Source organism: Rutidosis leptorrhynchoides, chromosome 10 (assembly GCF_046630445.1).
Source record: "Rutidosis leptorrhynchoides isolate AG116_Rl617_1_P2 chromosome 10, CSIRO_AGI_Rlap_v1, whole genome shotgun sequence".
Taxonomy (NCBI): domain Eukaryota; kingdom Viridiplantae; phylum Streptophyta; class Magnoliopsida; order Asterales; family Asteraceae; genus Rutidosis; species Rutidosis leptorrhynchoides.
Window position 1 is genome coordinate 153289220 of NC_092342.1, and position 19358 is coordinate 153308577.

General features: G+C 32.5%; 1 non-coding gene across 1 annotated transcript; it reads right to left on the reverse strand.

Annotated features, from left to right (window-relative positions):
- Positions 1–6620: 6620 nt before the first annotated feature.
- Positions 6621–6727, reverse strand: LOC139874028 (small nucleolar RNA R71). The gene has a single exon (XR_011767732.1). It is a non-coding gene; the product is annotated as a small nucleolar RNA R71 (small nucleolar RNA).
- Positions 6728–19358: the final 12631 nt, after the last annotated feature.

The window sequence follows — 19358 nt, forward strand, 5'->3', positions numbered from 1 at the left end:
ATTCAGTTAAACAAATATAAAGCCCATTAATAGCCCATAGTCCAATTTCCACAAGTGTCGGTCTTTTGTTCAAACCTCAATTATGGTACAAAGCCCAATTACCCCGTCTTTAATATTTAATCCAACATCATGATTACTTCGGCTTAAATAAGCATAATAATAACTTAGCTACGAGACATTAATTTAAAAAGGTTGAACATAACTTACAATGAGTATTAATAGCGTAGTGTTACACGAACAGAATTTTGAATTACAAATTTAAAACATTCGCCACTATAACCTTATTATTATTAATCTTAAATTAAAATTAAAATTATAATATATATATATATATATATATATATATATATATATATATATATATATATATATATGTGTGTGTGTGTGTGTGTGTGTGTGTGTGTGTGTGTGTGTGTGTGTGTTGAGAGAGTGCAGAGAAAGGAAAGAAAAAGATATTGTTTATTTCGTCCGAAAAACGCTTCAATTTATAGATGTGGCCAGACATTGGGTGCCATACGATCGCATGGGCTTAACTCTTCCAGGCCATGCGATCGCATGGCCTGCTTTTCCAGCTCATGTACTTTTGTTTTCTTATTTTCTGATGGTTTTTAATATAAATATAATATATAAATAATTTATAGAATTATTTATATATTATATTATATTCTTGTGCATAGTTGACTTGTAATTTTAGCTCCGTTGAGTCGCGCGTTGATAGTTGGTTCATGTCCCGGTTCCAGATTTTCGAACGTCCTTTCGTACTATTTAATATCTTGTACTTTGCATTTTGCGGCTTGTACTCTTGTAATTCTGAGATATTTCTCGTCAAGAAAATTGAACCTCTTGGATTGTACTTTTGTACTTTTTAGCGTTTTGGTCATTTGCGTCTTCAATTCGTCGAATCTGTCTTTTTTCTTTACCTTTTATTATTTAAACGAATATCACTTGTGAATAGAACAATTGCAACTAAAAGCTTGTCTTTCTTGAAGGATAATGCTATGAAATATGTGTTCTTTTTTAGCATTATCAATTATATAAATTAAATATATAAATATAAATATATATATATTATAATAAACCGTAGTCGCCCATGTTTTAAATGAATGTGAGCTGGAGAGAGCATCCATGCGATCGCATGGAAAGTGCTCCTCTAACCCATGCGATCGCATGGTGTGGTTAGGTGGGTAAAGTGTGTTTAAATACGATCGAATTCTTTTCTCAGTTTACTCATTCAATCCATCGATCTATATCTCTCACATATATATTTATATTATTATTATTATTATTATTATTATTATTATTATTATTATTATTATTATTATTATTATTATTATTATTATTATTATTATTATTATTATTATTAAGATTAATATTATTATTAATCTTATTATTATTAGTATTATTTATACATAAAATACTACGACGAGGTTCTGCTCGCCAGTTTTCAAAACGAGTTTTTGAGCGGTATAGAGCTAAGGAAATTATGAATTATAGCTATGGAGGTTATGGGTATGGTTCATGGGTTTCGTTCGTGAGGTTAACCAAGCGTTTATCATCTCCGTTGCGTCTACGTACTTTCCTTCCATATTGAATCTCAATATTGATACGTGAGCATTCATATCTTATCTTTTATATATTAAGAGTGTATCCCTGACTAGTACTCAAGTATATATGACTATACATGCTTGTATAGTTAATTTCGTCGTTAAATAATTTATGATAAATCATGAATTTAATACATATGTTACTGAAATAAGGTATATGATATGCATGTCGTTGGAGAGCTGGCAAAAATTTAATAACTTTTCATTTAGAAATCGTGTGGTTTCGATGAACGAATTAAAAGATATGGTCTACAGAATTATTATTAATTCTATTATTATTATTATTATTATTATTATTATTATTATTATTATTATTATTATTATTATTATTATTATTATTATTATTATTATTATTATTATTATTATTATTATTATTATTATTATTTTTACTATCGTCGTTATCGTTATCGTTATTATTATTATCTAATAATTATTATTATTATTATCGTTATCAATATAAGTATTATCATTAAAAAATTTATTGTTATTATTAATACTATCGTTATTATCACTAAAGGTTATTATTATTATTATTATTATTATTATTATTATTATTATTATTATTATTATTATTTTAACTATTAACATTGATATTATGACTGAAATTATCGTTATTATTAAAAATTAACATTTTTGTAAAAACTATCATTTTATTATTTTTATCATTATTATTATTAAAGTATCATTAATGTTAAAATTAGCACTTTTATTAAAATTATCATTTCTAATAGAAATATCATCTTTATTATAAAATATTATCATTATTATCATATTAGGATTATTATTATTAAAAATTATCATTTTTGATAGAATTATTTTTATAACATATTATTATTACTATTCTTATTATGATAATTATTATATATAGTAAATATTATTATTAAGATAAGTTATATTATTTTTTTTACTAATATTAAAGTATCGATACTATCAATTATCATTTAAAATTTATCATTGTTATTAAAACTATCATTCTATTAAAAATTATTATTATTATTAAAAATTATCGTTTTTATTAGAATATATTATCCTTAAAAAGTATAGAATTTAAAACTATCGTTTTATTTAAAATTATTGTTACTATCAATTTTATTAGTATTATTAATATCATCATTATTATTTATATTAAAATACTTTTAATAACATTATCGTTATTATTATCATTATTATTATTACAAAATAATACAACTTTTACTCATTATTATTATTATTATCAATATTATTTTATCAAATAAATATGTGATACAAAGATATTTTTAACACACGTAATATAATTACATTAATAATACATACCACTATATTTTTATGATTTTGGAGTGAACTATATAAATTTTATTACTCGAGATATATAAAAGTATATTTTTATCATATATAAATTTTATTATAAATTTTTATTTATTAATATATAACTTGCATTATTTACTTTAATAAAATCTGATAAATGTATTTAAATATATAAAACGACTATTTAAGTTATATAATAAACGTGTATTGATTTTTAAAGTCATTTTGGTCAAATTGAATTTTGTTGACTTTTGCATGATAATCTCGAGCATTAGGATTGTGATACACTACGACTTGACCTAAATTGTTAGACAGATATTGACCAACATATAAATATATATATACTTAATATAGGTTCGTGAATGCGAGGCCAACCTTGCATTTGTCAATGCCGTCATATGTATTTTTACTACAAAATACAGTATTGTGAGTTCATTTGATTCCCTTTTACTCTTTATATTTTTGGAACTGAGAATACATGCGCTGTTTTTACAGCTTTTTTATTAAATGCCTTTGAAATCTATATTTTTGGACTGAGAATACATGAGATGTTTTTAGAAATGTTTGACGAGATAGACACAAGTAAAACATTCCTCAAATGAATTATTATATAGACAGAAGTTCTATTGATTATTATTGAATTAGTTGGATGTTATAATTTCCACTAATTGATGTGAATATTTCCCCTGTTTATTATAGTTTGGTAACCTAGGAATTAGGAAACGGGTATGACCCCTAATTCACGCGAATCCTAAAGGTAGCTACCGGGTTTAACACCTCCACCCAGAATGTTCACTAGAAGAAAGAGCTAGTGGGCGTGGTGTTTAGTACTTCGAGGTTTATATATTTATTACAGACTGAAAGTTCTATTTATTTTGGGGATATGTATGATGCGCATTAAATGTTAAGGTTGGTTACCAAGCCAAGTAAAGAAAGTAAAATGAATGTTATATATCGAGAGAATGATTTTTTATACACAGGATATGTGTATGATATTTTGTACACGAGATATGTGTACGGTTATGAAGCATTTTGAAAAATGATTTCGTACACAAGATATGTGTACTGTATTTAAAAGAAATTGCATGTACCTTACAGTTGGGTATAAGATTCGGGCCCATTTATACCATGCAATATTTAAATCTTGTGGTCTTTAAAAAATTACTGAATTTTTTTGTTTTATGATAAACTTATGAACTCACCAACCTTTTGGTTGACACTTTTAAGCATGTTTATTCTCAGGTAAGAAAGAAATCTTCTGCTGTGTATTTGCTCATTTTAGAGATATTACTTGGAGTCATTCATGGCATATTTCAAAAGACATTGTATTCGAGTCGTTGAGTTCAACAAAATTACTATTAAGTCATTTATAGTTTGGATATATTATGAAATGGTATGCATGCCTGTAAACTTTTGATGTAATGAAAGTTTGTCTTTTAAAACGGATGCAGTGTTTGTAAAATGTATCATATAGAGGTCAAATACCTCGCAATGTAATCATATATTATTGTATTCGTCCTTATGGATTAGGACGGGTCGTCTCACAACGCTGTAACCAAATTCTGTTTTCAAATTAAGACATAAGACCCCGATTTACAAACTTTTAAACACTTAACAACCAGAAAGACTTCTCAACATATTTAAATGACCCGGTTATACAGTTTGAAAGTTTTAAGACAACAAAGCGGGCACAACGGCCCCGAGACCACAACGACCCATTTACAAATTTAAAGTGTCAACTTCGACCCAATTGAGTTTAATTTCCAAACAAACGACGATCATGATGTTTGGGGTACAATGCTAATAAAATTCACACAACCCAATATACACAATGTCGACATTCGACTCAATGGTGGCCTACAAAGAGCGGTAGGTCAAATACGTTAACCACTCACCACCCATCACAATACGTACGTGGCCGGCGAAGAGCGGTAGGTCAAATACATTAACAACTCACCACTACGCACGAAGAGGCCGACGAAGAGTGTAACAGAAACGTTAACACTTACCTCATTCACAAGGATGGCTGATGAAAAGTGAAACCGCGCGATATACACTTACCATCCTCCAATAAGTGGCCAACGAAGAGAGTATCCTAACGGATAACACTCACCACTTACCCCATCACACATGTGGCTGACGAAGAGTGGTAGGTCAAATGTTAATCACTCACCACATGCCTCAACCTAAATGTGGCCAACAAAGAGTTAACCTTTCCGGATTTAACTCGCCACATAATGCAACTAATATAGTCAACGAAGAGCTATCCATATGGATATCACTCACCATATTTCACAACCCAATTATGGCCCACGAAAAGCGTATCCTACCAGATAACACTTGCCACGTTGCACGCAAGCAACCAAATTATATACACATACGTATAAATATTCCACTCACCTCGGTTACTTGAAAAGCCAATCCCACTTGAGCTCCTAATCATCCAAATGTAAGTCACCAAAGTAATTCACAAACAAATGCTAAATACACTAGCTTATACCCAAAATACCATAAATGCAATTTTCAGCCATTTGCACTTACTTCCATTTTGAGTAAGTCAAATCTCTCTCAAATCTCCCATAATCACAACTAACTAGTGATTATATTCCAATACCATATTTTACTCAATGTTTAATCATCAAAACATTTACTTGCATCATTTTTACACAAAACTCATTTTGACCTAATCTCAACTCAAAACACCAAATTGCAAGTTTACACACCCAATCACTAACAATCCAAGTCAACTAGTGATTTCATCAACAAATTTAGTTTACAAAGTAACAATACATCATCCAACCCTAAACCCACCAATATTAGGGTTCTTACACCAAAACTTAACCCATTTACCCCAAACTTCCAAGAAATGGGGTATAGACTCACTTTAACACAAACTCTATCATCATAAACGAATTAATACAACTAAATCCGAATTAGGATTTTACCTTTTGAAGAAAATGAAGCTAGCACAACAACAACAACACAAGAAATGGGCTTTAATTTGATGAACATAAGCTTCTTCTTCCTTTTCTCAAGCTTTCTCACTCTACTCTCTCTCTAGAACTTTAGGTTGAAGATGAGAGGATAAGGATAAGATTGTGGATGTGAATGAGTCCACAAATCTGCCTTTTGTGGCCTAAAACTGTCCCCAATGTGAAATTACCAAAATGCCCATTTTGATCATTTAAATAAAACAAATGGGTGCTGATCAGTCGACACCCGCGACGCGGCTCCACGGCTAAATCCACATTAGAATATTTCTCAGTTTTATTTGTAGTTCAGGGACTAAAGTTTTCTAATTCTGATTCTGATGTAAATTCTGAAAATGCAAAAGTGTTAGGTTGGATTTTAGTGGCAGTTTCTGATGCACATATTTACTGACACTTTCAGGAACACTTTCTGATGCATAAATTCAGGGTCTTACATCCACTAATTATTAAAACTAATTTCACTATCGAAAAACAAATATTAGACTTAATTAAAGAAGAATGCCACTTTAACGCAACTATTGAGGAAGATGCTTACCAATATCTTCGAAACTTCGCTAGTATATGTACACTATTTAAATATAGTAAAATAGAAGACTAACACATTTATGTTATCCTTTTTCCTTGGACACTTAAGGGAGAAGGTAAAGACTGGTTTAATCAACTTGGTGAATTAAAAATCTCTACATGGGATCAAATGGTTAAAAAATTCTTAAAACGATTATTTCCACCTTCTAAAATGATAAGACTACAAAATGAGATAACTCAATTTAAACAAGAACCTCAAGAAACTTTATATGATACTTGGACTAGATATGAGAAATTAATAAATTCATGTCCTCAACATGGATTAAATGATATCCAAAGATTGATGCAATTCTATAAAAATATTACAATTTCTACTAGAAAAGAAATCGACACCGCCACTAGTGGTGCAGCTCTTTCTAAACCTCCTGAGGAGTTACAACAATTATTTCTGATTTAGCCATTCAGTCACATGATTTGTATCAAGCAAATAATAATCACCGGGAAAATAAAATTGAAGATAGGAGTGAAATAACTACATTACAAAGTAAAATAGAAATACTAGAAAAAGAGCTAAGGGAATTAAAAGAAAAATCCAACTTAGAAAATGTGATAGGTCAGATCATGTTGAGATTAGAAGAAAAGACAAGTTAGAATGAGATTCGGTAAGTGTGAAGGAGACTCGGTATGAGAGAGAATCAACAAGATTTACATTCCACAGCTTCTAGAACTCAATTACAATGCAATGACTATCTAATTAGGACTACTTAGGTTCCTTATATAGTCCTCTTCTAAGCAACCATCATTTAAGCTTATTTCACATTAACACTATACAACTTTGGGGTCCTAACAATCTCCCCCTTAGTGTTAAATGTGAACTTCACAATATAATCCTATTGAGTAATCTTGAGAGGTCCAAACGTTAGTTTCCATCGTGTGCCATCTGGTTTTGAAACTTCTACTTGATTTTCTGAAATTTTCTTAGAAGGTTTCCAGACACCCCATGCTTTTCTTGGATCTCCCTTATGTAATGGATATTTATCCATTTCTTTGAATTACCTTCTCTTTCTCTGGCCACGAAGAATCTCAAACTGTCTTGTACAGATCCGGATCTTCAGACGATCTCTGATATGCTTTATAAACTCTCCAAGACCCATTTTCATATCAATGTCATTAAACTTGCTTTGACGAATTTTAAGATACTTCAGTGCAGCCTTGAGTGTATCATCTGAGTAGTTGTTTAACTCTTCAGTGCGGATGAACACTTTTTCTTTATGAGAATTCACAAATACAAACCCTTCGGGTTCGAATTGCATTTGAAACATTCTCATATCCTTCAGTCCCTATGTGTATTGATTCGGACAGGTTATTCGAATCTTTTTCCTATTTGCTTCGTGACCAATTTGAAAATCTTCACGTCTCTTCAGTTCAATTGTCTCCATCATGTATCTTTTCACAGCTTCCAAAGCTTGAGCCTTAGCAAAAGGTCGAATGGTGATGATATTGAGGTAGTTGTAGACGTGAATTATGTCAAGCATATTTAGATTATGAAAATCTGCTTCCGTGAACTTGTATTCCTTCTCATCTTCTCTAATAATGTGGAACTGACTGATGACATCTCTTTTCTCACTTATCTCTACTCCGACTAGAGTAATATTTAACACTTCTGAAATACGATATTTTCTTTGAAGCCACAAATCATCTTCATCTTTGTTGATATGTTTCCTCCACATAAACTCATACCAATTTATTTCACTTGCTGGAAGCAATCGTGAACCTATATAAGTAAATCTTTTACTCCTTGGTGTTTCGTTAATGCGAATGATCTTGTAAGCATTTTCCTCGATGAATGTGTTTCGTAAAGTTATGAAATCATGTTCAACTCCCAATAACAATCTTTGTTCATGGGGCTTAAAGAATATACCATGGTTGTATTTGAATCTGGAATTCACTGTTTCACTTGATGTAGATGTACCAGAAGTTGAGCTTTCATTAGCATTTATTGGATTTGAACTCGATGAAGGTGTAGAATTCGATGAATGATCAGTAGGATTTGTCGCATCATTAGTTGTAACATTATCATCTTCAATATGGTCAAAGATATCATCATCATTTGGATTAACATAAAGATTGTCTTCATTGTCATCAGAAGAATCCATTTCATCATCACTTTCAGTTACTGGATCAGGATTCCCTTCATCTACAATCTCTACATTTTCCGGGATTGAAGATACTGAAGATAATATTCTTAGAATGACAAACCCATCATCATCTGTTTCTTCAAGATAAAAATCACTTAAGTTCAAATCCTCATCTACCAGTCCACCATCAGCCTCCGAATGTACAATTGGAATTATAACTTGCCAGGATCCTTATCATCAATTTCTGATTCCGTCTGAACCTGTTGAGCTTGAAAAGCTGATAAAGACCTCACACCACCACCCTTAGTTGAAATGTTTACCATTAGATGATCTCCATCTACTCCTATCTCCCCCTCATGGTTATTCTGAGGATCAGAATCGTCATGTTCATTATCATGGTGAGGACTTATTGGGGAAGAGCAGGAAGTAAGTGGATATCGTACTCTAGCACGAAACAATGCTTGAAGCGAAGTGTGTCGAAGAACATCAAGATTAACTCGAGAAAACATACGAATGAAATATTCTTGCTCCAAAGAATCATAGAAATTTGGTGAACGCGAGGGTGATGGTAGTAAAGTGACAATAGGAACATCAGCAGCAGCATCGGTTGGAGGCGATGTTGGTGGAAGTGTTTGATTTGCCGTGAGGGCAGTTAAGGATATACGTGCGGTATTATTCTTATATGTAGGGCTGTACATACTACTAGTCAGATTCGTGATATCCCCTTCTGATCGAGGTTGGGCAACAACCAGAGTTGTCACCGACGAAGTTTCTTTCGAAGCATCCGCCTCCATGACTTTAGTCTCATGGGACTCTGAAAAAGTAGTAGAACTACCCGTCGATTTAGATCTCGCAGAGATATTGCTATCTCCAACTCCTAAAATCATTGATATACCATGAGGTGGCACATCTCTTTCAGTTAATGACTCTTCCTCCAGACCCTGAGATTCAGAATCCGGAAGAGAAGTGGCTTGAACCAATGGATCACTTTCATGAACCAAGGGATCAGTCTGCTGGAAGTCTGATAAATATCCCAAAGGATTGTCATGTTGACTCATTTCTATGGGACGCGGCAGATCTCCCTCATCAAGATAAGCCAGACCTCGAAACCCTGTTGCACGTTGAGGCACAGGAGGATTTTCAGCTGATACGCAGGGTACCTTTTCAAGATTTTTTGGCTCCCCTTCGGCCGTTCTATACTTCAATGATTGAGTTTCCTCAATCGATTAAGTCAACGCAGACTTTACTGCAGAGGAAGACTTAACTTCCTTAGATGCTGAAGCATCTTGCTGAGTAGGATTTATTATTAAGTCCTGTTTAGAGTGGATAGCCTTATTGGTCTTTTTACCATCCGTACATTTAGCTTTCTTGCCTACCAAAGCTTACGCTTCATTTAGTGTAGGGCTTACTGTTATTATTGGATGTGATACGGAGATGGGTGAGGGTGACCTAATCGGCTCTAGGTCTTGGTCCGTATCACCAACGGTTGGAGTAACTGTTTGGCGGACGATAGGTGTCGAAGTTCTAGATCTAGTTACTCGTTGGGTTGGCGGAGTCTGAATCATCTCATCAGGCATAAAACGAGTTCTCTTAGGAGAATGTTCAGGAGATGATTCAGTTGCTGAAGAATCAGTGTCATTGCTCACTTTGGGTGTTGTTGAAAGGGTTGGTTCAATCCTAGGTGAACTAGATTCCCTGATCCTCACGTGTTGAGCTTGGTGTGCTACCCTAGAACATTTAAGGTTCATCCTAAGTGGAGGATTAGCTGGCCCAGGTGGTTATACTACAGGTTCCTCTACAACCTCTGGGGCTGGAACCGTGACGGGTTCAACTTGTGCTTGTTGTATCGGGTTCGGAAGAGGTTTTCCTATAGCCTCAAAATATGAACGCATTCGAGCGTCTTGGGGTGCAGCTAGCCCTACAAGGCAATTTGGAATCGGCACAGTGAATTGGTTGTCAGATACCATAGGGGTATTCATCTTCAGCTCCCCAAATCTTTTCATCAGTAATCTATGTGTACCTGGTACAAATATATTTGCATTTCAGCAAGCATTTATAGCATCATGGATAAAGATACAGAAAAACCTTTCACAAGGGATGTATGAACCCCTTGGCTTATCAACTTGGGTCTGAACCAAATCCCATAGAAGCTCTACATAGTCAGGAGTCTCTACTCTTGTAAATGAGTAGAACAGCCTCAGCATTGGCACAGTTGATGTGTGCAGTGGGGTGTACGAAATAGTATTAATTTAAATATGAAATACGACGAAATATTACACAAGTTTTAATTATTTATTTACAAAATGGATATACCTAAACCTTGCTACAACACTATAGGCAGTGTACCTAATCGTAGAGTAGTATAGTTTTTAGTAAGTCCGGTTCGTTCCACAGGGAGTGGGCTTATTGCACACTATATTTTTAAACAATTATATTTGAACAAAATATATTATATTGATAATATATAAAAGGGGGTTTACCGTTTAATGACCGGTTTGTCGATTTTATATTTTAAGCGAAGCGTAAAGTAAATGACGATATTTAACCAATATAAAATAAATAACAATAATTAAAATGACAATAAATAAAAGTACGAGAAAATATGAAATAAAATCTATTATGCTTATTTAAACTTCCGTAACCATGATGTTTGACGTTTTGATTTTAATTTATTGTCCTGGGTTAATTGTCCTTTGTCCTGGATGTATTTGAAACCTATCTGGTTTTTGTCCATAATAGTTCATCGGTCATAATTATAAACTACTCGGCAAATTTAACCTTATATCCGAAGTCAAATATTCCAACTAACTGGGGATTCGAACTGTAACAAGGTCTTAATACTTTGCTTAATGAATACACCAGGTTATCGACTGTGTGTAAACCAAGGTTTTAATACTTTGTTAACAATTACACCAATTACCCTTGAATGTAATCCACCCCTGTTTTAATGAGTCCATTGACTATTAATCCATCCCCGTGTCCGGTCAAATGAACAATAATTCATACTTATAAATATCCCGCCCATCGTGTCCGATTAAGCTTATGTGGTTATATATAGATACGTCAAATCATAACATTTATATTAAATTAACGAGGTATCGTTAATTTAATATAAAGCCCATTAATAGCCCATAGTCTAATTTCTACAAGTGTCGTTCTTTTGTCCAAACCCCAATTATGGTACAAAACCCAATTACCCCATCTTTAATATTTAGCTTAACATCATGATTACTTCGGCTCAAATAAGCATAATAATAACTTAAGTACGAGACATTAATTTAAAAAGGAGAACATAGCTTACATTGATTATTTATCGCGTAGTAGTACACGGACAGATCTCCGACTTTAAAAACCCGTAAAATAACCTTTACATAACCCGAACTAATCTAATATAAAACTACCCTATACTATATATATATATTATATATATATATTTATTTATTTATTACAGAGTATTATTATTATTATTTTTATATATTTTTTTTTAAAACTGCAGAAGCTCGTGGCCTTTTATAGGCATTTTAGAATCTGGCTGCTCCGCGAGTCGTGGAGTTTTTGGCCTTCAAACTCCGCGAGTCGTGGAGTTTGATTTTTCAGCTCACAATTTTTTGGATCTTAGCTTGTCGACATAATTTATATATAAATATAAAATATAAATAATTAATATAATTATTTATATATTATATTATATTCTTGTGCATAGTAGACTTGTAATTTTTAGTCCGTTGCGTCGAGCGTTGATAGTTGACTCATGTCCCGGTTCCGGATTTTCGAACGTCCTTTCGTATAATTTAATATCTTGTACTTTGCGTTCCGCAACTTGTACTTTTGTCATTTTTAGACGTTTCTTATCAATAAATTGAACCACTTGGATTGTATCTTGTACATTTGAGCTTTTCGGTCATTTGCGTCTTCAAATCATCGTTTTCGCCTTTTGTCTTCGCACTTATTTAATATAATCGATTACAACTTAAAATAGGACAATTACAACTAAATAATTTACATGTTGGGAGGATATTTCTACTAAATATATGTTCATTTGGAGCACTATCAAATATCCCCACACTTGAACGTTGCTTGTCCTCAAGCAATACAGAACTTGAAATATAATACATCACACGAATCACTTCTTTATTCTTCACACTTTATACATTAGTGATTTTGAGATGGCGGTATGAACAATGGTAGTAACGATGTGGTTTACAGTCCCACATGACTATAAAAATTTAGATCCTTTAGGAAATTGGATCTTTATGAAAACATTTGATCTTTTGAAAATTCATTCTAGCTTTTATCCTAGATAAGTTTTCCGGAATAACCCTTCACCGGTGTTTGCAAAATGTTTTTGTGGGTTTTGTGGGTTTCAGATTTGAAAATTTTAGCTCAAAACTTATGGTTTTGTGTCACCCACTTGCTAACCTTGTATTAGGAAAGCAACACGTCCAGTATACTTACTCCGTATATTACCTTTCGGCAAACTACCATCCGGTTGTAAAGGAAAGCGTTGAACAAGCAACTGTTAAGGCAATGTCTAATGACATGCATTTAATTATGGTCTATAACGTGTCGGACGCAATTACTATCCTTTGTAGGAGCAATATTAAAGCTCACCCTTATAATTTTTCGGTCTGGCACAAGGTCCTGTCTTCGACCATGCTATGCAACCACCGTTCTTACGGTTGACACCCGATTTGGTTCAGGTGACCTAATGAATTCCAGGTGAATTCCTAGGATTTTACGTTCAATGGTAATGAACGCATTGAAAATAGGTTTTCAGAAAACAAATCGGTTTTAATTTTGATCAAAATATTTTCTCGTTCAAGCTCGAGTTTAGATATCATTGAATTCCATGAGTTTGAATTCTCAATCTTTAAGGTCAATCTCAAGGATTGAGTAATATCAGTCTTAAAAGCTGATTTTTAATCTTTAAGGAGATTATCCTTTCTGGGGATCTGATTCATTAGTCTTATCAAGCTAATTTGCACGGCGCCCTCCCCATTTTACGAGATAGATCCTCTCATGGTTAGGATAAGTCTGACCACTTGGCGATCCTGTTTGATGCTGAGGTCCGTGGATTTCCTGCTGATTTTAGAGATGATTTTTCAAGATTTTTCGTCAACCTACAGCTGGTCTGGACGACAACTTCTTGACCTAAATCAAGAAGCGCGTGTCTTTTTCGAAAGACTTTACTTCCTTTTAATGATGGAATTGATTCATCGTGTAGATCCATCTTTCATTACAATAAATCGGGTAAAACAGATAATTTAGTCCAAAACAAAAGCACTTGTAATAACTTTACGGAAACATGTGATAGATAATTTTTTATTGAATAACTTGGTATATTCTCCCCACACTTGGCTTTTATTTATTATGTTCTTTGCCTTTTTATTCTCTTATATTCCATTTTAAATGAATTCAAGCATTTTGGGTTGTTTCTCAATTTATGTCCTTTCCGAGGTAACGATAATTTCGGCATTAACACCTAGTTTTATCCTTCATAAATATGTATAAACATGATTTTGAATTCATTTAGTTTAAAATTTTTCAAATTTTTATAAAATTTAAAAAATAAGCCAAGTATAAACCCGAGAGAATTTATAACCCTTTCCCACACTTGAGATCATGCAATGCCCTCATTAGCATGAAATCAGACTATAATTATAAATTCATGAGGGTGATTAGTGTAGAAAAGTGATTGAAAATACCCAGTTTGTAATTACAAAGCTCGTCGAATGATAGATGGCGCGCCTCATCGTTCATCCCTTCTTGTTTTATCACACATGTTTTTTTTTTCTTCAAAAACGGCTGATTTTCTGAGCTGTTTGTTAATATTTGAAAATGCGTCTTTTACCCTAATCGTTCATTTTTATTAACGAGTTATGCATTAACCCGAACCCCTAATTTAACGTTAAGTGGGGTTAGACTTCCCCACACTTAGCTGACGACATGTGAAGTCGGTAGAATAAGTTCCACGAATTAAAATAGTGAGCCAGTTATTTACATCTCGGGTGGTGTATAATATATCAATGGGTTTAAAGTTTAGACTCACCCAATCGTCACTACTTAATTCTTTTTTAAGTGTAGCTTTTAGTAAATGGATATGTCTCTTTTCTAGTTCTTGGTCAAATGGATCGATACACGCCGACATACATATTTCTATAGGGTGGACAATTTCTAACATTTCCTTTCGTTCATTCTCGGGATCAAAGTTTTCACCTCTATTACCCAATTGGGTGAAATTTGAGGTGTCAATATCTATTACAGCTTGTAGTTCATCTTTGGTACATGACTTGTCTATTGAGAATATTGAGTTGGAAGGTTGTGGAATGGTGAATTTCGGGATCGAAGCAAATTCTTCTTCATTAATGGTACTTATTGGTCCCACCATTTTGGTCTCGAGGGTAAAATTTTCAACGTTATCATTTTCCCAAGAGTACCAATTTGTCACCCTTACTTCTTCTTCATCCATTGATGGATAGATGATTTCGTTGGTAGAGACTAATGTGTCGATATGTTGTGAAATTGGTAAAACTGAATAAAAAGTATCATCGGGATAATTGGTGATTTCGGAGCTCTCGAATTCATCAAAATTCGATGATATGAGATTTTCTTGCACAATACTCCTCAGATCAACAGGTGTGTAGTCTGATAGAGTTTCAGCTTGCCGGTTTACAAACTCTCTCATTTGTTCATTTTGAGCATTGAGTTCTTCGAGTTTGATTTTCATATTGTCTAATAAATTTTCAGACACGTAATTTTCCTCGTCTACTGGTTGTTAAGTTTGGAAATATTCTTGGGAATAATCCCAATTTGAATTGTATTCTTCATAATCATTCCATTCGGGTTCCGTGGGTGCGTAATTTTCCATAGGAACGTAATAATAACATTTCCATGTTGAGTGATAATCTCCACAGATTTCACAACCCGTTATTGTTTCGTCATTCGTGATCCAAGATTGACCGAACGAATTGTCATCAACACCCGTTTGAGAGTATTGATTTAATTGATTTTGGATATCAAAAAGAGTTTCCATAGCCTTGTTTTCAAAATTTTCCATTTTATTGCGATGGCCAAATTTTAGCTACAATGTGGTGCATTTACTAATTATCCTATTAGTTATAAAAATAGAAAAACTTATATAAGTTGTCCAATTAATAGACTTTTCTGCTTTTGCCCACGTTTCGAATAGCCAAAAGATGCAGCAGGGAGCCAGAACCCTTTAAATCGGAAGCTCACAACTCAACCACTAACAAATCCAACTATTACTACGAAGCAGAAAATTTGGATGTCTATCAATTTAACCGCTTAAAATAATTTTTCGTTGAAATTTTAAAGAAATTATAGAGAAGAAATAGAGAAAATTCTAAGTCCTAAAAACTAGCGTGTCGAGAAATAAGAAAGAAAAAGATTGCGCGTCGAAAAATGTCGAAAAATAAAAGGTTGAAAATAAAAAGAAAGTAGCGCGTCGTAACTTAAAAAGTACTAAAAACTAAAAAATTAAAAGTTGCGTCTAAAAATATTAAAGCTTACAAGTAAAACTATATCCCAAATGGCAATAACTTAAAAAGGTACTAAAACTTAAAAAGTCGTCGCAAAATTCTAAAGCACCTAGATCTTAGTCTAAAGAAAAAGCACTTAAGGGATTTTACGGCAAAGTCTAAAAATCTAGAAGTAAAAATAATTATGGCAAAAACTATATCTTAAAACTAAATAATAAAAAAATACAAAAATTACTCTAAAACAATTAAAAAGGAACAAAATATAAAAAATACTAAAAGTTGTAAAAAGTACAATTTTTATAAAAATATTATTTTTATATTATTTATTTTATAAAACTATTAATTTTACAATTTAAATAAAACTAATTAAAATTAATTATTACAAATTAATTAAAACTTAAATTAAATACTAAATTAATTAACCCTAAATACTAAATAATTAATAATAATAATTAAAACTCCGTAATAAATGCAAATTTAGGGTTTCTACAGGCGCGTCAGGGTGGCTCCGCGAGTTGTGGAGTTTTAAGCCTGCAAACTCCGCGAGTCGTGGAGTTTGAAAAACGTGTTTTTTTTTAAATTTTATATTGTTTTTCTAAAAATATATATAAATATATTTATACAAAAATAAATTAAAAATATAGCATTTCGCCGAGTCCCCGGCAGCGGCGCCAAAAACTTGATGTGTGCAGCGGGGTGTACGAAATAGTATTAATTTAAATACGAAATACGACGAAATATTACACAAGTTTTAATTATTTATTTACAAAATGGATATACCTAAACCTTGCTTCAACACTATAGGCAGTGTACCTAATCGTAGAGTAGTATAGTTTTTAGTAAGTCCGGTTCGTTCCACAGGGAGCGGGCTTATTGCACACTATATTTTTAAACAATTATATTTGTACAAAATATATTATATTGATAATATATAAAAGGGGGTTTACCGTTTAATGACCGGTTTGTCGATTTTATATTTTAAGCGAAGCGTAAAGTAAATGATGATATTTAACCAATATAAAATAAATAACAATATTTAAAATGACAATAAATAAAAGTACGAGGAAATATGAAATAAAATCTATTACGCTTATTTAAACTTCCGTAACCATGATGTTTGACGTTTTATTTTTAATTTATTGTCCTGGGTTAATTGTCCTTTGTCCTGGATGTATTTGAAACCTATCTGGTTTTTGTCCATAATAGTTCATCGGTCATAATTATAAACTGCTCGGCAAATTTAACCTTATACCCGAAGTCAAATATTCCAACTAACTGGGGATTCGAACTGTAATAAGGTCTTAATACTTTGCTTAATGAATACACCAGGTTATCGACTGTGTGTAAACCAAGGTTTTAATACTTTGTTAACAATTACACCAATCACCCTTGAATGTAATCCACCCCTGTTTTAATGAGTCCATTGACTATTAATCCATCCCCGTGTCCGGTAAAATGAACAATAATTCGTACTTATAAATATCACGCCCATCGTGTCCGATTAAGCGTATGTGGTTATATATAGATACGTCAAATCATAACCTTTATATTAAATTAACGAGGTATCATTAATTTAATATAAGGCCCATTAATAGCCCATAGTCTAATTTCCACAAGTGTCGTTCTTTTGTCCAAACTCCAATTATGGTACAAAACCCAATTACCCCGTCTTTAATATTTAGCTCAACATCATGATTACTTCGGCTCAAATAAGCATAATAATAACTTAAGTACGAGACATTAATTTAAAAAGGAGAACATAGCTTACATTGATTATTTATCGCGTAGTAGTACACGGACAGAGCTCCGACTTTAAAAACCCGTAAAATAACCTTTACATAACCCGAACTAATCTAATATAAAACTACCCTATACTATATATATATATATATATATATATATTTATTTATTTATTACAGAGTATTATTATTATTATTTTTATATATTTTTTTTAAAACTGCAGAAGCTCGTGGCCTTTTATAGGCATTTTGGAATCTGGCTGCTCCGCGAGTCGTGAAGTTTTTGGCCTTCAAACTCCGCGAGTCGTGGAGTTTGATTTTTCAGCTCACAATTTTTTGGATCTTAGCTTGTCGACATAATTTATATATAAATATAAAATATAAATAATTAATATAATTATTTATATATTATATTATATTCTTGTGCATAGTAGACTTGTAATTTTTAGTCCGTTGCGTCGGGCGTTGATAGTTGACTCATGTCCCGGTTCCGGATTTTCGAACGTCCTTTCGTATAATTTAATATCTTGTACTTTGCGTTCCGCAACTTGTACTTTTGTCATTTTTAGACGTTTCTTATCAATAAATTGAACCACTTGGATTGTATCTTGTACATTTGAGCTTTTTGGTCATTTGCGTCTTCAAATTGTCGTTTTCGCCTTTTGTCTTCGCACTTATTTAATATAAACGATTACAACTTAAAATAGGATAATTACAACTAAATAATTTACATGTTGGGAGGATATTGCTACTAAATATATGTTCATTTGGAGCACTATCAACAGTCAAGCTCTCTGATCCACTTCTTGTCATCAGCAAGCATCTGTTGATGATTCAAAAGATCACATACTACCTTGAGTGCAGGTATTTCTTCTAAAACTTAGCCGGTGGAACATTGGTAGCTCCAACATAACCAAGATCAAAAATTGAAGACATCATCTGCTTAGTAGCAGGGAGAGTAGGAACATTCTGTATAAGAGGAAGTCTAAAGATCCTCCTGAAGTCAGCTTTTGTGATACTCCTCATCCCTTGTACCCCTCTTAGTTCAAATTCAAAACGAGCTTGTTCTCCCTCTGGATTAGCAGCAGTAGGTTGTGTAGCTTCCACAAATCTAATAGTTCTGTTTAGTAGCTCCAGATCTGTCACAGCCACACTGGCTCTTTAGGTTAGAGCAGGCCATAATGTATGCCTCTCTAGTATTGCAATCAAGTAGTTGCAAGGAATGTTGGTTTCAAAGTTGATGAAGTGATTGTTCGCCATTTAGCTGTATAAATAAGAAATAGAATACCACAAGATGTTTATAATAAAGCACATATCACTATTCTTATTTGCCTTTGATATCCTTTGTATTTTTCATGTTTTATAATTTTTATCATTTTTCTAAGTTATAAAAATCATTTATTCCAAATATGAACAAGTAATTGACTAATATGACATTCATATGATATTCATTACAGTACAAATTCATCATGTAAAGTCAATTATGAAACATAAAGAATATGAACAACACTTAGTCATTTTAAGTACAAATCAAGCAGATTCGGTAGTCATGAAAACTTGAAATTCTGTTAACCAAATT